Consider the following 18,781-nt stretch of genomic DNA (forward strand, 5'->3'; position numbering starts at 1 on the left):
GGTCTGCATGGATCCCGCTGTCTTCAATTTTCACCTGCAGGGAAGCCATTGTGGCTTTTCCTGCCAGTGGGAAGAGGATCCTGCACCAGCAGAGGCCACTCAAGATTTATTTTTACTTTCCCTGTAGGACCAGGAGGAGCACATGGAACATTTAGGCCTCCCCTGCCCCAGGCAGCTGTCAGCTGTGGCTCAGTGGGCAGCACCCTCGCCCCTGAGTCAGAAGGTTGTGGGTTCAAGTCCCACTCCAGGGACCCGAGCGCAAAAATCTAGGCTGACACTCCCAGTGCCAGTGCTGAGGGAGTGCTGCACTGTCTGAGGTGCCGTCTTTCGGATGAGACGTTAAACCGAGGCCCCCTCTGCCCTCTCAGGTGGACGTAAAAGATCCCATGGCACTATTTTGAAGAAGAGCGGGGGGGAGTTCTCCCCGGTGTCCTGGGCCAATATTTGCCCCTCAACAACCATCACTAAAAGAGATTATCTGGTCATTTTCACATTGCTGTTTGTGGGAGCTTGCTGTGCACAAATTGGCTGCCGCGTTTCCTACATTACAACAGCGACTACACTTCAAAAAGTACTTCATTGGCTGTAAAGTGCTTTGGGATGTCCCGAGGTTATGAAAGGCGCTATAGAAATGCAAGTCTTTCTTTTTCTTTACCCAATGCCAAACCCTCGCTTCTGCAACCTGAACTTCTGTTCCCGCCCGTAGGCTAGCTGCCCACCCCCCTGCCTGTTTCAGGTGGGCAGTTAGCCCGTGACATGCGGATGAGGCCCGGGAGTTAAAATTGCATTCACTCCGCCTGCCCGAAACCCGCTCCAAGTTGAAATCGGGGCCAAAAAGTGTCAATAAAATCTATTATAATATTAAAAAACTTCCATATGTGAACATTTCCTGTCCACGAATCTCACTTTTGTGTTATTGCAACTCTTGGCCATGCTTATTATGTCAACCTCTCGCACAGAAAATGCAATTTGATCAGTTACAAGTCCTCTGGCAAACAGGCCCTGGTGACGCTGTAGTAGCAACATCCGGCCACTAGGTGGTGCTGTAGCTCCGCTCTATCCACGGCCATACTTTGAGCAGTGCCACGGGAGATCTACTAGCAAAGATGCGAATAGCGATCCTGAAATTTAGCGGGGCCATTTACATTGTGCCCCCGGGGTTCTGCCAGTCTCATGCCAATGTTTTTCAATTTCAATTTCAATTTTATTTGTCACGTAACCAAATACAACAAGTGAAATCCAGTCAGTGAAATGCTTTTTTCTTAATGAGCCGAGCGCACCAAGCAGCAAAGGACACTTAGCTGCCTGGTACGCACGGAGCCCGCAAGGACGGCAGCCATCTTCATCGGCGCCATGAACAGCGGGTGATTGGGAGAACACCCATGGAGTTTCAGGGCCAGTATGTTCAGCCAATAAATCTTGCTGGTGCATCCAATAAACACCAAATTTAGATCACATTTACAAAAAGAGAACAGCACTATATAGGAACAGGAGGAGACCGTTCAGCCCCATGAGCCTGTTCCACCATTCAGCCCCTCAAGCCTGTTCCACCATTCAATCATATCATGGCCGACCTGTATCTTAACTACATCTTCTCTGCCTTGAATTCAATATTTGAATCCATGACATTTGAACAACGCATGAATGAAATTCTAGCTTCGCTATCTTTGATTCAGCAGTGGTCCCTACTAGCTCAGCTGGCTAAGTGCATGGCCCAGAGTGTTAACAAGAACATACACAATAGGAGCAGGAGTAGGCCATTCGAGCCTGCTCCGCCATTCAATAAGCTCGTGGCTGATCTTCTACCTCAACCCCACCTTCTCGCAGAATCCCCAAATCCCTCAGCATCCAAAAATCTATCCAACAAGTCATAAACAGGAAGGTCCCAGCGTAGATCCAGTTAGCTGATCTCAGGTAGGGTAATAGTAGGACCTTCGTGCCTTTGAGTTAGGCTGGGGCAAATGTCAACCAGATCCTACTCGTTGAGCCCGTGACCCGTGCTGGAAAGTGAAGAGTGTGTGGATGTTGGGATTGACTCCATTGCCCATGGTTCCATGGTGAAGCATCCTGCTGGCACTCACTGTCTGGCCTCACACGTGAAGAGTGGCAAGTTGTGAGAGGGACCAGAAGGGAGCCGGGGTCTGGAGAATGATGCCCCTGAACCATCAGGTGAGAAAGGATAAAATAACGTTTTTAAATAAAGGTGCTCCCAAGAGTTATGCCTGTGACCTTTCAACAGCCCCTCGCTCCACATCCCCCTCCTCACCCCGCCCCTCAATCCCAAACACACTCTCACAACTTGCACTTACATAGTGTTATATATTATTTACAGTACAGAAACAGGCCCTTCGGCCCAACTAGTCCACGCCGGTGTTTATGCTCCACACGAGCCTCCTCTCACCTCCATCTAACTCCATCAACATATATAGTGCCTTTAACATAGAAAGCATCTTCTCAACAACAACAGCAACACCACCTTGCATTTATATAGCATCATTAATGTAATAAAACGTCCCGAGGGGCTTCACAGGAGCGATTATCAAACAAAATTTGACACCGAGCCACATAAGGAGATATTAGGTCAGTTGGTCAAAGAGGCAGGTTTTAAGGAGCGTCTTAAAGAGGAGCGAGAGAGGCGGAGAGGTTTAGGGAGGGAATTCCAGAGCTTAGGGCCCAGCTGAAGGCACGGCCACCAATGGTGGAGCGATTAAAATCAGGGATGCTCAAGAGGGTAGAATTAGAGGAGCGCAGAGATCTCAGGGGGTTGTAGGGCTGGAGGAGGTTAGAGAGATAGGGAGGGACGAGGCCATGGAGGGATTTGAAAACAGGGATGAGAATTTTAAAAATCGAGGCATTGCTGGGCCGGGAGCCAATGTAGGTCAGTGAGCAAAGAGGGTGATGGCTGTTTATTGAATGCGGGAGGGGCAATAGAGAAGAGGAATAATAGAGTGGACAACTGAGCAAAGGTGGGAAGAGATAGGAGAGATGGTTCAAAGCTTATCTGAGGAGATGGCCTTTGAGAAGGTTTTTAAAGTCTGATATAGAAGTAGAGAGATTAGATTAGAGACCCACACACACATACACCACCCAATTAGATGGGACACTTGGCACAGTCTCCTCCATGGCATCTACTAGCTTCCTCCCATGACAACAGGTCATTCGGAGGCCTTCTGAGTAGAGTAATCCAGGATTACAGCTTAGAGGTGGAAAGCCTGTTAAATCAGGAGTTGATGCGAGGAAGGATTGAATCTAACTGGTGTAGAGCCTCCTCATCCTCCAATAACTAGAAAATTAGAATGGTTCCAGGGATGAGGGATTACAGTTGCGTGGATAGACTGGAGAAACTGGGGTTGTTCTCCTTAGAGCAGAGAAGGCTAACCGGAGATTTGACAAGAGTTGTTCAAAATCATGAGGGGTTTAAATCGAGTAACTAAATAGAAACTGTTTCCAATGGCTGAAGGGTCGAGAACCAAAGGGCACAGACCCAAGGTGAACCTGAGGCGATGTGAGGGAAAACTTTTTTACCCAATGAATGGTTAGGATTTAGAATGCGCTGCCTGATAGGGTGGTGGATACAGATTCAATAGTAGCCTTCAAAAGGGAATTGGATAAATATTTGAAGGAGGCAAAATTGCAGGGATATGGGGAAAGAGCGGGGGAGTGGGACTGACTGGGTTGCTCTTTGAACGAGCCGGCACAGACTCTATGGGCCGAAAGGCCTCCTTCTATAAGAAATAGGAGCAGGAGTCGGCCATACAGCTTCTCGAGCCTGCTCCACCATTCAATAAGATCGTGGCTGATCATCGACCTCAACTCCACTCTCCCGCCCGATCTCCATATCCCTTGATTCCCCTAGAGTCCAAAAATCTATCGATCTCAGCCTTGAATATACTCAAAGACTCAGCATCCACAGCCCTCTGGGGTAGAGAATGCCAAAGATTCACAACCCTCTGAGTGAAGAAATTCCTCCTCATCTCGGTCTTAAATGGCCGACCCCTTACCCTGAGACTGTGACCCCTGGTTCTAGACACTCCAGCCAGGGGAAACAGCCTCTCAGCATCTACCCTGTCAATCCCTCTCAGAATCTGTGCTGTACTCTTCTATTATTCTAAGATACCCAGTCACGGAACGTAGAATTAATTCAATGAAATCTGAGGAAGGATGTTCTTGCCATGGAGGGAGTGCAGTGAAGATTCACCAGATTGATACCTGGGATGGCAGGAATGACGTATGAGGAGAGATTGGGTCGATTGGGCTTATATTCGCTGGAGTTTAGAAGAATGAGAGGGGATCTCATTGAAACTTATAACATTCTAACAGGACTAGACAGACTAGATGCAGGAAGGATGTTCCCGATGGCGGGGGAGTCCAGAACCAGGGGTCACAGTCTAAAGATAAGGGGTAAGCCATTTAGGGCAGAGATGAGGAGGAATTTTTTCACCCAGAGAGTGGTGAACCTGTGGAATTCTCTGCCACAGAAGGCAGTAGAGGCCAATTCATTAAATAAATATTCAAGAAGGAGTTAGATATATTTCTTAAGGCTAAAGGGATCAAGGGATATGGGGAGAAGGCAGGGACAGGGTACTGAATTTGGATGGTCAGCCATGATCTCATTAAAAGGCGGAGCAGGCTCGAGGGGCCGAATGGCCTACTCCTGCTCCTATCTTCTATGTTTCTATGTTTCTATGAGATGTCATGACTCTTGAACCGATCACTCATTGACTTATATAGGACCTGCTTTAGCTGGAACAACAGCATTAGCTTCCCTCAGTTCCTCACACAGCATTCTGGTCGCAGGCGTGTTTGATGAACCGAAAGTAGTGCCAACAAAACGTTGAATATGTCACACGATCAAAAAAACAGCAGCTATCCCTGTTCACCACCTCACGCTTTCTAACCTTCCATTGTTCTGCAGCAGGCGGTTGCTGGGGAGCCGGGAGAACTGCGACCAGCAACTGGAACGGGTTCGAGGAAATAAAAATGGCAGTAATGAAAAAAAAACACCCTTAGCATAATTACGCGGCAGCGGAGTGCGTCCTGACCCGCCAGGATCCAACTTAACGCTTGGCTTTGCCTCATGCCCGCGCAGTCCAAACTGAGCAGATATCTCCTCAATTATTTGGCATAAAATTAAAAAAAAACATATACATGATGTGGTTAAAAGAACAAAAAGCTTTGGTAGATTGGTCCTTCATGGTTTGATCAGATCAAAATGGCTTCATTGTGCCCACAGAGCGGTCCAACACTCTCGCAATCTGACACTGGGCAGAGGGTTTATGCTGTGACTGGCGGAGGACACAATATTCTCAGCGAGTGTATCGGGAGGGTCCCTGCTCTGTGACAACCGCTTACCCAGTTCACGTCAGCCATGCTGTGATCGAATAACCTCCACTATCGCCTGGCTTTCTCCCTTCAGACAATCCACGGGACCACCAACACAAAACTCTCCGAGGAGGAAAGAGCAACGGTAACAGGAAGCTCTGTGGTTGACAATCCAGTGCGCAACCACTTCATCGACTGACGCCAAGTGCCATCCATGTTCTAGTGGTATGCATTTGAATAACAACTTACTCATCACTTGATTCAATTCTGATTCATTCTTCCTAGACCAAGACTTCATTCTTAATCCTGCGTTATCTGTTACTGTCTGATCTGAATACTTCATGAAGGTTGCAATGATATCCCATCATGTCGCATTTACCCTTTAATAGCAACTGTGCAAATAATGTACTGCTGCCTCTTTACCGCTGAATATTCCCCCTCTCCTCTCCCAAAGGCGCTGACTCTCGGAGGAGTACGGATCCCCAGCACTTTGTTCAAGAGGCCTTTCTTCGTGTGTGAGGCTAGAGACTGAGCGCTGTAGGATTCTTTCACTGCCCGATCCTGTCTGCACCTGAACTCCACACTTACACTCACACCCACTCACACTGACACACACGCTCACACACACACACTGACACACACGCTCACACACACACACTGACACACATGCTCACACACACACTGACACACACGCTCACACACACACTGACATGCATGCTCACACACAGACACTCAAACTTACACTGACACACATGCTCACACTGACACACACGCTCACACTGACACACACGCTCACACACACACTGACACACACGCTCACACACACACACTGACACACACGCTCATACACACACACTGACACACACGCTCACACACACACACACACTGACACGCACGCTCATACACACACTGACACACATGCTCACTCTCAGACACACACGCTCACACTCACTGACAGACGTGCTCACACACGTGCACACTGATACACACACTCACAAACACTCTCACACACACTCTCACACACACACTCTCTCACACACACACTCTCACACACACTCTCACACACACACACTCTCACACACACACTCTCACACACTCTCACACACACTCTCACACACACACACTCTCACACACACACTCTCACACACTCTCACACACACACTCTCACACACACTCTCGTAAATGTTACACACGCTCAATCACACACACGTTCAAACATACACGTCACACACATCACACACACTCGCTTACACACACACACGCTCACTCACACACATACGTCACGCGCACATGCTTAGACGTGTGTCACGCAAACATGTCACGCACACATGCTCACACACACTTAGACACACGTCGCACGCACGCTCACACACAGGCACGCTCACACACACCCATTCACACACTCACACAATGCACCATTTAACATGGGTTGCTAATTATTTTGCTCGGTGGCGCGTTCTTTTCACCTTACTAGCGCAGGACCCCTTAACCCAACTGTAACATCCTTACCCAATAGCACAAAATGAGCAGGGAACCTGTGGCTGCCTTTCACACTGCAATTATCAACAGAGCTGCCATATTGTCGACTGGCAAGGCCGTTTGATCAGAGCTCATTGTGGGGCAAACAATGGAACGTTCTCCAGATATGAAAGGCCTGCAGTTACATCATGAGACAAGCCCGCCCTACCCTGAATCTCTTCATTAAAATGACCATTTCTTGCACTGATCAGTACAGTGAGAACGTGGTATAGGGGTGAATGGACACTAGCTTAAATTGAACGGCCTCAATGTCGGCCTCTCCCGCAGTAGAGGGGACAACGGTTTAGCCCTCTCTTTGACCCGTGTTCTCTTTGCGCATGGCTCCCCACTGGAAGTTTGGCATCCATGAATTTACCCTATTGCTAGTTGACCAAATGTTTCTTGGAAAAACCATGGGGCCTGAAATTTCCGGCTTGCGGGAGGGTGGCAATCAGGGCTTTCCGCTTATGGGGAGTGACATAAATCAGTCATTCATGAAAGAAAGGCTTATGAAATAATACTGAGCGGCCTACGGGTGGCGCTGTCCAGGGAGAGTATAAATACTCGGGCATGGGCCCAGCTTGCTCAGGACATTCTTTTACAGGAACTAGTGAAGGACACAACTAGACCTCCATGTTGTAAAACAGTTGATTAAAGCTTTGTTTAACGCTTAGACCGAGTGCCTAGTAGTTTTCTTACGTCAGGGAGTGGGCCAGAAATCGGGGCAGTTCCCAGATCATAGGATCATGCAGCACAGGAGGAGGCCATTGGGCCCATCGTGCCTGTGCCGACTCCTTGAAAGAGCGATCTGATTAGTCCCACTTCCCCCCTGTTTTTTCCCCACAGCCCTGCAAATTCTTTTTCCTTTTCCAAGTATTTATCCAATTCCTTTTTGAAAGTTACTGCTGAATCTGCTTCCACCGCCCTTTCAGGCAGCGCGTTCCAGATCACAGCAAATCGCTCCCTCTAGTTCGTTTGCCAATTATCTTAAAACTGTGTCATCTGGATACTGTCCCACCCTCCAAGATCCACCCACCAGCGTTTCACCCCGTCTTGCAAATTCCACTCTCCTCATGTCCTGGGATGTGTCTGTGGGGTGTTCCCGGCCTAGATGGTGAATTTCCACCCAGCTCACCACCTGATAGGCCCAGTGGACACCACGCCTGCGGAGGGAAAGGCTTAGGTCCCATACTGAGCTTTCTGAAGGCCTCAAAGGTAAATCGATCCCGCAAATCTCAGAATACAAGCTGTGGTATCGCTGTGGGGGACTATTTCTCTTATCACTTTGGCCCTTTCAAGGCCTCAGTCCCACCCCATTGGAGCTGCTCTGATTTTCAGGGGGAGGGGGGAGTGACGTAAGAAAACTACTAGGCACTTGGTCTAAGCGTTAAACAAAGCTTTAATCAACTGTTTTACAACATGGAGGTCTAGTTGTGTCCTTCACTAGTTCCTGTTAAGAATGTCCTGCGCAAGCTGGGCCCGTGCCCGAGTATTTATACTCTCCCTGGACAGCGCCACCCGCAGGCCGCTCAGTATTATTTCATAAGTCTTTCTCTCATGAATGACTGATTCATGTCAGTGAGTGCCTCTATCGATCCGCTACAGGCATGGGCTGCCCACCCCAAAGACTAAACTGACCCCGTTCATGGGATGTGGGGCGGGGTCAACGGGCTGGACAGTCAGCGGCAGAAGTCCCGCCTCAGTGCACTTTTAGCGGTAGAGCAGAATCCCAGCAATTTTGATCCCTTAAGAGTTTTTAAATGGATGAGGTACACATAACACGTTCTCCCTCGAGCTCTGTTTCACTTCAGTTTCCTCTCTCTTACTTATCTCTGTGCCCTTTGTTTGCTCTGTTGTCTGCATTATATCGCCCCGTTTCCCTCGTCAAGCCAAGTGCAGGCGATGAGCTGGGCTGCAAACCTGTCTGGCTGCCCAGAAGACGACCGAGATGGAAGGGGGACCAGACCTCCTGGATTTCCTCCTCTCCATGATGGAGTGTTTCACTGCTGCCGGCCGCTCCGCACGATGGACTGGCTGAGAAGCCCCAAAATCTGGCCAACAGGGGCTGGCCGGCGGGGGTGGGGTTAAGAGCAGTTCTGATCTAGATTTGGGGGGCAGGGGTCGGATTGGGACTCGATTTCCTTCCCTCTTTTTCCTGAAGGCTCTAACTCACGCTCTAACTCTAACTCATTGTTCCACTGACATGGGCGGCCCCTCCAACACATTGCTGAGGTGACCTTCCTTCATGTCAGGGGCTGGAAAGTGAGCAACACTAGGTTATTTGACTGTGGAGGGTCTCACAGCCGAGTCCTCGCCTGCTGTCCGCACGTGCGCACTTTCTAGCAGCAGTTATTGGATAGAAAGCAAAAGCATCCGGGGCAATTGAGGCCAATTGCAGAACCCCAACTGATTCCCCAACTGGAGACCTGCTAACAGAGCACAGATCGAGAATCGAACCTGGAGCTTTCTTATCCGTAACGCTATGTCCTGCACCTGGTGGTGCTGTGGCGCAGTGGGGAGCACCCTTGCCTCCGAGTCAGAAGATTGTGGGTTCATAGTCCCACTCCAAAGACTTGAGCACAAAAATATTGGCTGACACACTCAGTGCGGTACTGAGGGAGTGCTGCACTGTTGGAGGTGCTGTCTTTCGGATGAGACGTAAAAGATCCCATGGGCCAAAGAGCTAAGAGAAATAATCCCCCACAGGGATACCACAGCTTGTATTCTGAGATGGTCTTTCCTTTGCGGGATCGATTTACCTTTGCGCTTTAACATTTCTGAAGCCCCCAGAGTCATATTTCGAAGAAGAGCAGGGGGAGTTCTCCCCGGTGTCCTGGGGCCAATATTTATCCCTCAATCAACATCGCTGAAAACCGATTATCTGGTCATTATCACATTGCTGTTTGTGGGAGCTTGCTGTGCGCGAATTGGCTGCCGCGTTTCCTACATTACAACAGTGTCTGCACTTATTAGCCTCAAAGCACTTTGGGACATCCTGAGGATGTGAAAGGCGCTATATAAATGTAAGTATTTCTTTCTTTCTACACGCTAGGCCAGGTTGCTATATAAATGCAAGTATTTCTTTCTTTCTTTACACTAGGCCAAGTCGCTAGAGGAGGTGCCTCTGCTCATTTTCAATTTGTCCCTCATGTGTTAGCTCACCTTCTTCACTTCCTGTTTGGCCTAGCCTCATGCTTTGGCTTCCCCGAGACCTTTAAATCCAAGCCTTAGCTTAGTAAGCAACAACAACAGCAACTGCTAAACAAGCTCGCTGGCCTGCATTGGCTCCCGGTTAAGCAACACCTTGATTTTAAAATTCTCCTCCTTGCTTTCAAATCCCTCCGTGGCCTCGCACCGCCCTCCCTCCCTATCTCTGTAATCCTCCTCCAGCCTTACAACCCTCCGAGATCTCTGCGCTCCACCAACTCAGGCCTCTTGAACATCCCCCATTTTAATCGCTCCACTATTGGCGGCCGTGCCTGCAGCTGCCTGGGCCCCTAAGCTCTGGAATTCCCTCCCTAAACCTCTCCACCTCTCTCTCCTCCTTTAAGACGCTCCTTCAAACCGACCTCTTTGACCCAGCTTTTGGTCACCTGTCCTAATTTCTACTTATGTGGCTCGGTGTCAAATTTTGTTTGATTGTGGGAAAATCACTCCTGCGCAGCGCCTCGAGACGCTTTACTACATCAAAGGCGCTATATAAATGCAAGTTGTTGTCAGCTTAGCAAAGCTAAGAGAAACGAAGGAAAAAGGACAAAAGAATTCAGATTACAATTAAGCTTCACATCGGGTTGCCAACCCTGGTAGGACATATTCCTAGAGCCCCGCCCCAACACTCCCACCATTGGTCACCCGACATGTCAATCCTCGCGACGCACCTCCTTCCCAATTGGAAAGCCAACAGACTCTACTTTACCCAATTTCGATGCTTCTTGACTGCCAGTCAAATAACCTTTGCCCCCCCCCGCATCTCCAATATTCTTATAACCGATAAATGAAAGTGTTCAAAGAAAATGAAAGAAAAGACATTTTTTTCTTAATGCTCCAATAATTTTGCTCCAGGGTTGCTGGAGGCCGTGTCCAGGAGATAAATTTTTCATTCCTGGAGACTCCAGGGCAATCCTGAAGGGTTGGCGACCCAAACTCCACGCCATCCAATTCCATCCAAGACTGAAGTCAAACTTCGTTCACCCACCCTACTTCCTGCCTTTCACTCTCAGCTGTTTCTCCTTCGGGCTCTTATTTCTCTATGACCCCTACACTACTTATTAACTTCTCTGTCTCCTCTGCTTTGTACAGGATTACATCGGATATACGGCACAGAAACAGGCCATTCGGCCCAACCAGTCCATGCCGGCGTTTATGCTCCACTCGAGCCTCCTCCCGTCTTTCCTCATCTAACTCTATCAGCGTTACCCTCTATTCCCTCCTCCCTCATATGCTTATTTAGCCTCCTCTTAAATGCATCTATACTATTCGCCTCAACCACTCCCTGTGGTAGCGAGTTCCAAATTCTCACCACTCTCTGGGTAAAGAAGTTTCTTCTGAATTCCCTATTGGATTTCTTGGTGACTATCTTCAATTGATGGCCTCTAGTTTTGCTCTTCCCCACAATAATTTTAAAGACCTCTATTAGGTCGCCCCTCAACCTTCTCTTTTTTAAGAGAAAAGAGACCCAGCCTGTTCATCCTTTCCTGATCGGTATAACCTCGCATTTCTGGTATCACACTCTCTGTCTGCTTTACACCTCTGTTATGTCAGATCTGTTTCTTCATTTCTCTCCATTATCCTCACTCTCACCTCTCTACCGTCTGTCCAGTGTCTTTCTCTTTGTCTACCCTCTCGGAATTACATTCTCTCCTGTCTGCCCTTTCTTGTCACTTCTCCGTTTCTTCTTCTTGTTCTCCATCCTGTGCGCTCTACTCTGCCATCTTCTCGCACATTGTGCCACTCTCTTAATTTCTGCCCATATTCTTCCCCCCTCTTCTCATTCCTGCTCTTTATGCTCTTCAATTGCTCTGAATTGCTTTCTCTGATGTTCTTTCTTTAATCCTCTTTCTTTATCCTCTCTCATTACCTCTGGGTCATCCTCTCTCTCCATAATCAAGCCCATAGTCCACTCGTTTATTTTTCTATCTGCCTCGTCATAGAATCATAGAGTGGAAAGGCACAGAAGGAGGCCATTCGGCCCATCGTGCCTGTGCCGGCTCTTTGAAAGAGCGCTCCAATTAGTCCCACTTCCTCTGCTCTTTCCCCCACAGCCCCTGCAAATGTTTCCCCTTCAATTCCCTTCGGAAAGTCACTATTGAATCTGTTTCCAACGCCCTTTCATTGATAACTAAGCTTTTTATATGTAGAATTCCTTTCACAGTCTCGCATTATTCTTTCTCTTCCTCGCTTGACTCCCTTTTCCCTCCCTCCCTCCCTCCACCACCACCAATCACCCATGGCCCCAAACCCACCGCCCCCCCCCCACCATCCCCCACAATCACCATGGTTACCACTCACCCTCTCCGAGCTGCTCCTGGTCTCCCATGAAAAGCCTCTTATTTATTCCGCCTCCTTCCATCTCCTCACAACAACAAAAAAAATCCCTTCTCCGCCCAGTCACAGAGTAGATGGCAGTACAACCTCGGATCGACAGCGACCGTCACTCAGCTCCCAAGCATTCCCCTTCTTCACCCCCCCCACCCCCCCACCCCTAAAATAAAGAAATTATTCAAGAAGGGAATTTAAAAAAAGCAATACATCAATCAGGCCTCGGCTCTTCCCAGATCCGGATTATCCAACTCCCATTTTTCTTTCCCACTCGGGGAGGAGGAGGGAGAAGGGGAGATGGTCTCACTTGCTTTCTCCAGTTGACACTTTGAACAATTGCAGCATTTTTCCGCCCCTTCAATGGCTTTAACCGACTCTCTCTCTCTCTCTCTCTATTTCTTTTTTTCTGGTTCCCCCTCCCCTCCCCTGCTGATTCAGACCCTGCAGTGAGACCCTATTCAATGTGGCTTGCTCTCTCGGCCTTTTGTTAGTGGAATAATCTCTCCTTTGTCAAGTTATTAAGATTTCCAGTCACACGGCAGTGCGGGTATTTATCAGCTGCACGCTCCTTCCTCTCTGCCTATTCTTCCTTTCCTCTTGCTTTTCTTTATATTTTTTTTCTTCTCTTCCCCCTCTCTCCCTCTCTCTCTCTCTCTCTCTCTAAATCAATGCGCACAGGCTGCAGTAACCAGCAACACAATCCATTTTCTGTCACACCTCCTTCCTTTAACCTTCAGATGATTCCTTTCTTCCGAATAACAGGTAGACCCAGGCATAAAATTGTCTTCGTTTTTTTTTAAACACGGTGAGACAGTCTTGCAGCCCCCAAATCAGTCCAGTCTTCCAGCTGGGGGGGAAAAAAGGGCTTTCTCTTCCAATATCTGGCTTGCAACTGATTCCCAGCGTCTCTTTATAGCGAAAAAAAGAAATATGTCCACTTCGACTGGCTGAGACTGAGAAAGGGAATTGCTCCCTCTCTCTCTCTCCCTCTTTTGCTCACTCTCTCTTCTCACTTCAATACCTAAAATCCAATTATCTAATTACAGACCATCATCTTGGCAGGGATTGGCCAATTGGATTAGCAGGAACCTGGAGATGTTTAGCAGTCGGAGCTGAGAGGCACAGATCCACATCGCCACCTTCCTGCTCCCTCCTACCCTTTTAACAGGAGAAAAAAAAAATAAAGAAATACACCACCGCCACCCCCCCCCAAACCCCCCAAACCGGCAGCCCTCACATCCTTCCCTCCGCACCGTGCTGCCAGCCTCTTCCAGCACCCAGCTCTGTCTGTAGTTCGCTGCTTTAGTGATTCCCAATGCCACAGGAGCTGTGTTTCCGAGAGCTAACCCTTAACCCTACAAGCGCTGAAAGAATTGTCTCTTTGTAAAAAGTCACCAAAGGACAGGCAGGTTGACATTGCTTCATTTTTTTTGATGGAATCATTCAGCCCCGCTGCCCAGCTCCCCCCCCCCGCCCCACGCCACGCCACAAACCAATCCTCTGCAATTATATCACCAGACACATAGGAACAGGAGGAGGCCATTTATCCCCTCCAGCCTGTTCCGCCATTCAATCAGATAATGGCTGATCTGTGACCTAACTCCATCTACCCGCCTTTGCCCCATATCCCTTAATACATTTGGTTAACTGAAAGGCATCACTCTCAGATTTAAAATTAACAATTGATCTAGCATCAATTGCCGTTTGCGGAAGAGAGTTCCAAACTTCTACCACCCTTTGTGTGTAGAAGTGTTTCCTAATTTCACTCCTGAAAGGTCTGGCTCTAATTTTTAGACTCTGCCCCCACGTCCTAGACTCCACAGCCTGTGGAAATAGTTTCTCTCTCTCTACCCTATCTGTTCCCCTTAATATCTTGAAAACTTCGATCAGATTATCCCTTAACCTTCTAAATTCTAGGGAATACGACCCTAGTTTGTGTAATCTCTCTTTGTAATTTAACCTCTGGAGTCCAGGTATCATTCTGGTAAACCTACGCTGCACTCCCTCCAAGGCCAGTATATCCTTCCTAAGGTGTGGTGCCCAGAACTGCTCACAGTGCTCCAGGTGTGGTCTAACCAGGGTTTTGTACAGCTGCAGCATAACTTCTACCCCCTTGTATTCTAGTCCTCTAGATATAAAGGCCAGGAGGTTGGGTGGGGTTGGGTGTGGGGGCAAGGGGGGTGGGCGTTTTCTTGGCTGATCAGGACTGTGACATCTCTCCGCATCGGCGTGACGTGATTGAAACAGTGACATTGTGCGGCACTCACACCGGCCCTTGAGGGTGCCCATAAGGGGACACGGAGCCCCGTCATTCATTTGCCAGAGGTACAGGGAACTCTCCGAGGAGGGAGCGAGTGGCCGAACGAGCCGTGTACACAGCAACAACTTGCGTTTGTATAGCACCTTTAACATAGTAACACGTCCCAAGACTCTTCACAAGAGCGTAATCAGGCAAAAATTGACACCAAGCCACGTAAGGAGATAATAGGCCAGATTTTGCTGGGGGTGGCAAACAAACGGTGCCCGGCCGTCATTAGACTTTCACTTGCCCGTAGACTTTCTATGGGATCTTGCACGGCAAGTTGCTGTCAGCAGGGACATCCAAATGGCACAGCGCCCTCTACAGAGCACCCGGGACCTGTGGTGAACAGGGCAAGCAACTGTGTATCTCCTTAACCAATCACATCGAAGAATCGTTAACGAGCAGCGCAGTGTCCAAGCCAGAAATATTCAACGTCATATCAGGTACAGAAAGCAAAATAAAGAGAGGGAACGAAAGATTGGTTTAAGAGAGAGAAAAGAGACAGAAAGAAAAAGTTGAAACATTTATTTACTTTTTAAAAATCTCCAACAATAATTAAAATCTGAAGGAATGAGACTCCACGCTTGTTAAAGTTAATTTTCAGTGCCAGAGAGGTTGTTTGGCAATACTTAGGACTTAAAAGGGTACTTAGACTGGAATGTCTTGACGTAACTGCTGGTGGCGAGTTTAGTCCGTATCTACGACGTCAGTACAGGGACTTCACGCTGATTCGAATGTATTGAATGGCAAGACAGCAAGATGGCGTTTTCACATTTTACGGAGGAGTGAAACATCTCGGTCAGCAACTTCTGGATTTTCACGTTTAACTGCGCCTCTCCAATCACCGGAAGTTGCTGTCCTATTTGTGCATAAATCGCAGTGAGCGCTCCCCTCACCATTACTTTCACAGAAAAATCCAGCCCAATAGGACGGGTGACGATGAGCTTGGTCAAAGAGGTCGGTTTTAAGCAGCGTCTTAAAGGAGGAGAGAGAGGTAGAGAGGCGGAGAGGTTTAGGGAGGGAATTCCAGAGCTTAGGGCCTTGGCAGCTGAAGGTACAGTCGCCATTGGTGGGGCGAAGCAAATTGGTGATGTGTAAGAGGCCAGAATTGGAGGAGTGCAGAGTTCTCAGGGGGTCGTAGGGCTAGAGGAGGTTACAGAGATAGGGAGGGGGGGCGAAGCCATGGAGGAACTTGAAAGCAAGGATGAGAATTTTAAAATCAAGGTGATGCCAGACCAGGAGCCAATGTAGGTCAGCGAGCTCAGGGGTGAGAGCAGACGGGGCCTCAGTTTAATATCTCATCTGAAAGACGGCACCTCCGACAGCGCAGCACTCCCCCAGCACTGCAGTGACGTGTCAGCCTAGATTTTTGTGCTCAAGTCTCTGGAATGGGACTTGAACCCACAACCTCCTGGCCCGGAGGCGAGAGCGCCACCCACTGTGCTGTGGTCCATGATTGACACTCTGCTGGTGAAGGCAATTCAGTCCCCTCTGCCCCAACGCTCTGGATTTGTCTCCTTACACCCCTTCCATCTCGCTACCGCTTTCCGCAGCTTCCAAAGGCCCCTCATAAACTTTCACCTTTGACCCGCACCTTCAGCCGCCTCCCCTAACCCTCTTACTGCTGCTTGGTGTCCATTTCCCTCATCCCTTCGCCTTATCTCCTCAGTAAAGTGCCCTGGGACGTTTAACGACCTCCCTAAATGGAAGTGTTTTCGAAGGTGGAACCAGCTGCCAAGCGGTGGAGAGGAAAAAATATTATTTCATCAATTTTTTTGGGGGGGGAGGAGATAGGGGGGTGACATCAGTAAAGACTCCTGCGAAAAGCTAGCACGAAAAATTTGCCGCACCACCTTGCATTAAGTGCTCACCTTACCCAACAAGCGCTCATATCAACGGCACCTTGTGAAGATTTTTTTTTTTATCCCTGTCACTGAGTTGGATTTTTATCCGCCTTCCCTTACGGCTGGTGACCTTTGTGTTAATTCCCCACGACTTAACAATTAGCCAAAAGGCCCGGGGGTAAATTTTGCGAGAGCCCGTGCTGCAGGTGAGGCCTCTACAGAGGCTTCCATAGTGCAAAGTAGGAGTGGAACCTGCGCCCTTCTGGTCAGGGTGGCTGAGGACTACAGCAAGGACCCATCATTAGAAGCAGCTGCCAAATGGGATGGTTGGAGTGGCATGATGACAATTCTAAAGGGGGTGCATGAACAGAGAGACCTGGGGGTATATGTGCACAAATCGTTGAAGGTGGCAGGGCAGGTTGAGAAAGCGGTTAAAGAAGCATACGGGATCTTCATAAATAGAGGCATAGGGGGAAAAATTCAGTATCGCCCCATTTGGGGCGCCATTATTGGCGGTGCGCAAAGTTTAGCGCCTGGCGCTAATTATCGCCTCCGACAGCAGGCTTGGCTTTTATCGCCCCTGGAGGTGATTGGAGTGCTAAATCAGGCGCTTCACACCTGTCTTAAGGCGCAAAGGACGAGGAGCGAGGCGCTACCTCAGAGCGCTGGCGAAGCAAGGAAGGGCAAATCCAAATGAACCTGCAAAGTGCTGCTCATTATTCAAAACCCCTTCACACAGCATTGAATCTCTCCAGAAGTCTCTCTCTCTCTCTCTCAGAATGTGTGGTGCAAAAATGTCACCGACAAAAAAAGGCAGGAAGTGGTCACCTTTAAATAACGCTCCCCCAGTCCTTTCTGACAGCAAAACGCTCCCCTCAACCTGTCGTTGCTAGCGGCAGGCGGTAAGGCAGGGGGCGCCACTCAATATCCAGTCCGGGGTGCTAACGGGGCGTTGCGCACTCAACTGACGTCATAATCTGCTGGCGCAGGGGACCGTGGTGGTAGTGTTTAGCGCTGCCGCAAAATGTCTAGTTAATTTCGCGAGCGGCACAAACATCGCCGCGCCCGGGCGCTAGTTGCTTTGCGCCCCAATTGGCGCCCTCTTAAGGTGCTAACGGGAGGCGCAACCAACTGAATTTTTCCCCCATAGAGTACAAAAGCAAGGAAGGATGAATGAACCTTTATAAAACACTGGTTCGGCCTCAACTGGAGTATTGTGTCCAATTCTGGGCACCGCACTTTAGGAAGGATGTGAAGGCCTTAGAGAGGGTGCAGAAAAGATTTACCAGAATGGTTCCAGGGATGAGCGACTTCAGTTACGTGGATAGACTGGAGAAGCTGGGGTTGTTCTCCTTAGAGCAGAGAAGGTTGAGAGGAGATTTGATAGAGGTGTTCAAAATCATGAGGGGTCTGGGCAGAGTAGATAGAGAGAAACTGTTCCCATTGGCGGAAGGGCCGAGAACCAGAGGACACAGATTTAAGGTGATTGGCAGAAGAACCAAAGGCGACATGAGGGGAAACTTTTTTATGCAGCGAGTGGTTAGGACCTGGAATGCGCTGCCTGAAAGGGTGGTGGAGGCAGATTCAATTGTGGCTTTCAAAAGGGAATTGGATAAGTACCCGAAGGGAAAAAATTTGCAGGGCTACAGGGAAGGGGCGGGGGAGTGGGACTAACTGAAGTGCTCTTGCAGAGAACCGGCACGGGCTCGACGGGCCAAATAGCCTCCTTCTGTGCTGTAACCATTCTATGATTCTACGATATTGAGAGTTGGTGTTGTAATGTGCGTGACATGGCTGCCTTCCCCATAGGGATGGAAGGGAAGCTGGGCAGACTCACTCTCGTGTACAGTCTAGTGGCAGAGTGAATATTAACAATAGCAGTGGCTTGGTGGTAAACTACCTGGACACCTGATAGGCCAGAGAATGACCCAATGCAGGTGAGATGCAGAGTGACGTTCCCTCTACACTATCACATCCAACACTGCCAGGTCAGGTACAGCACGGGTTAGACGCAGAGGGAATCTACATCCACAATGTACTGTCCCGTTACGTAGTCCCAGACTAGGTACAGCACAGTTTAGCTGTACGCTGTCCCTCTACATTGGTCAATTATTCAGGAAGAATTCCTCTGATCCTTACGTGCAATGGATGTTGTGAATGTGTTTGTAAAGATTTCCTCTGTTTGGTATTTTAAACACTTTTTCTTTTAAACATATTTACAATTACCCTAGATAGGCCAATGAGAGGAAATCTTCGT

At 48.8% G+C, this 18,781-nt stretch overlaps 1 protein-coding gene across 3 annotated transcripts in view; it reads right to left on the bottom strand.

The window, feature by feature from the left end:
* Positions 1-18,781, bottom strand: part of lrrc4ba (leucine rich repeat containing 4Ba) — a 192,110-nt gene that overhangs the window by 64,050 nt on the left and 109,279 nt on the right. The window contains exon 1 of one of the 3 annotated variants that reach the window (XM_085969749.1): positions 13,096-13,580. The exons of 1 other annotated variant lie outside the window; for it this stretch is intronic. The gene's annotated coding sequence lies outside the window, so the exon portion shown is untranslated. Of the gene's footprint in view, positions 1-12,348; positions 12,512-13,095; positions 13,581-18,781 lie in introns of those variants that run through there. One more of the 3 variants, XM_085969746.1, reaches the window with a different exon arrangement.

This window comes from Somniosus microcephalus, chromosome 28 (genome assembly GCF_052327205.1).
Source record: "Somniosus microcephalus isolate GS21.2 chromosome 28, FLI_Smic_1.0, whole genome shotgun sequence".
Classification (NCBI taxonomy): Eukaryota; Metazoa; Chordata; class Chondrichthyes; order Squaliformes; family Somniosidae; genus Somniosus; species Somniosus microcephalus.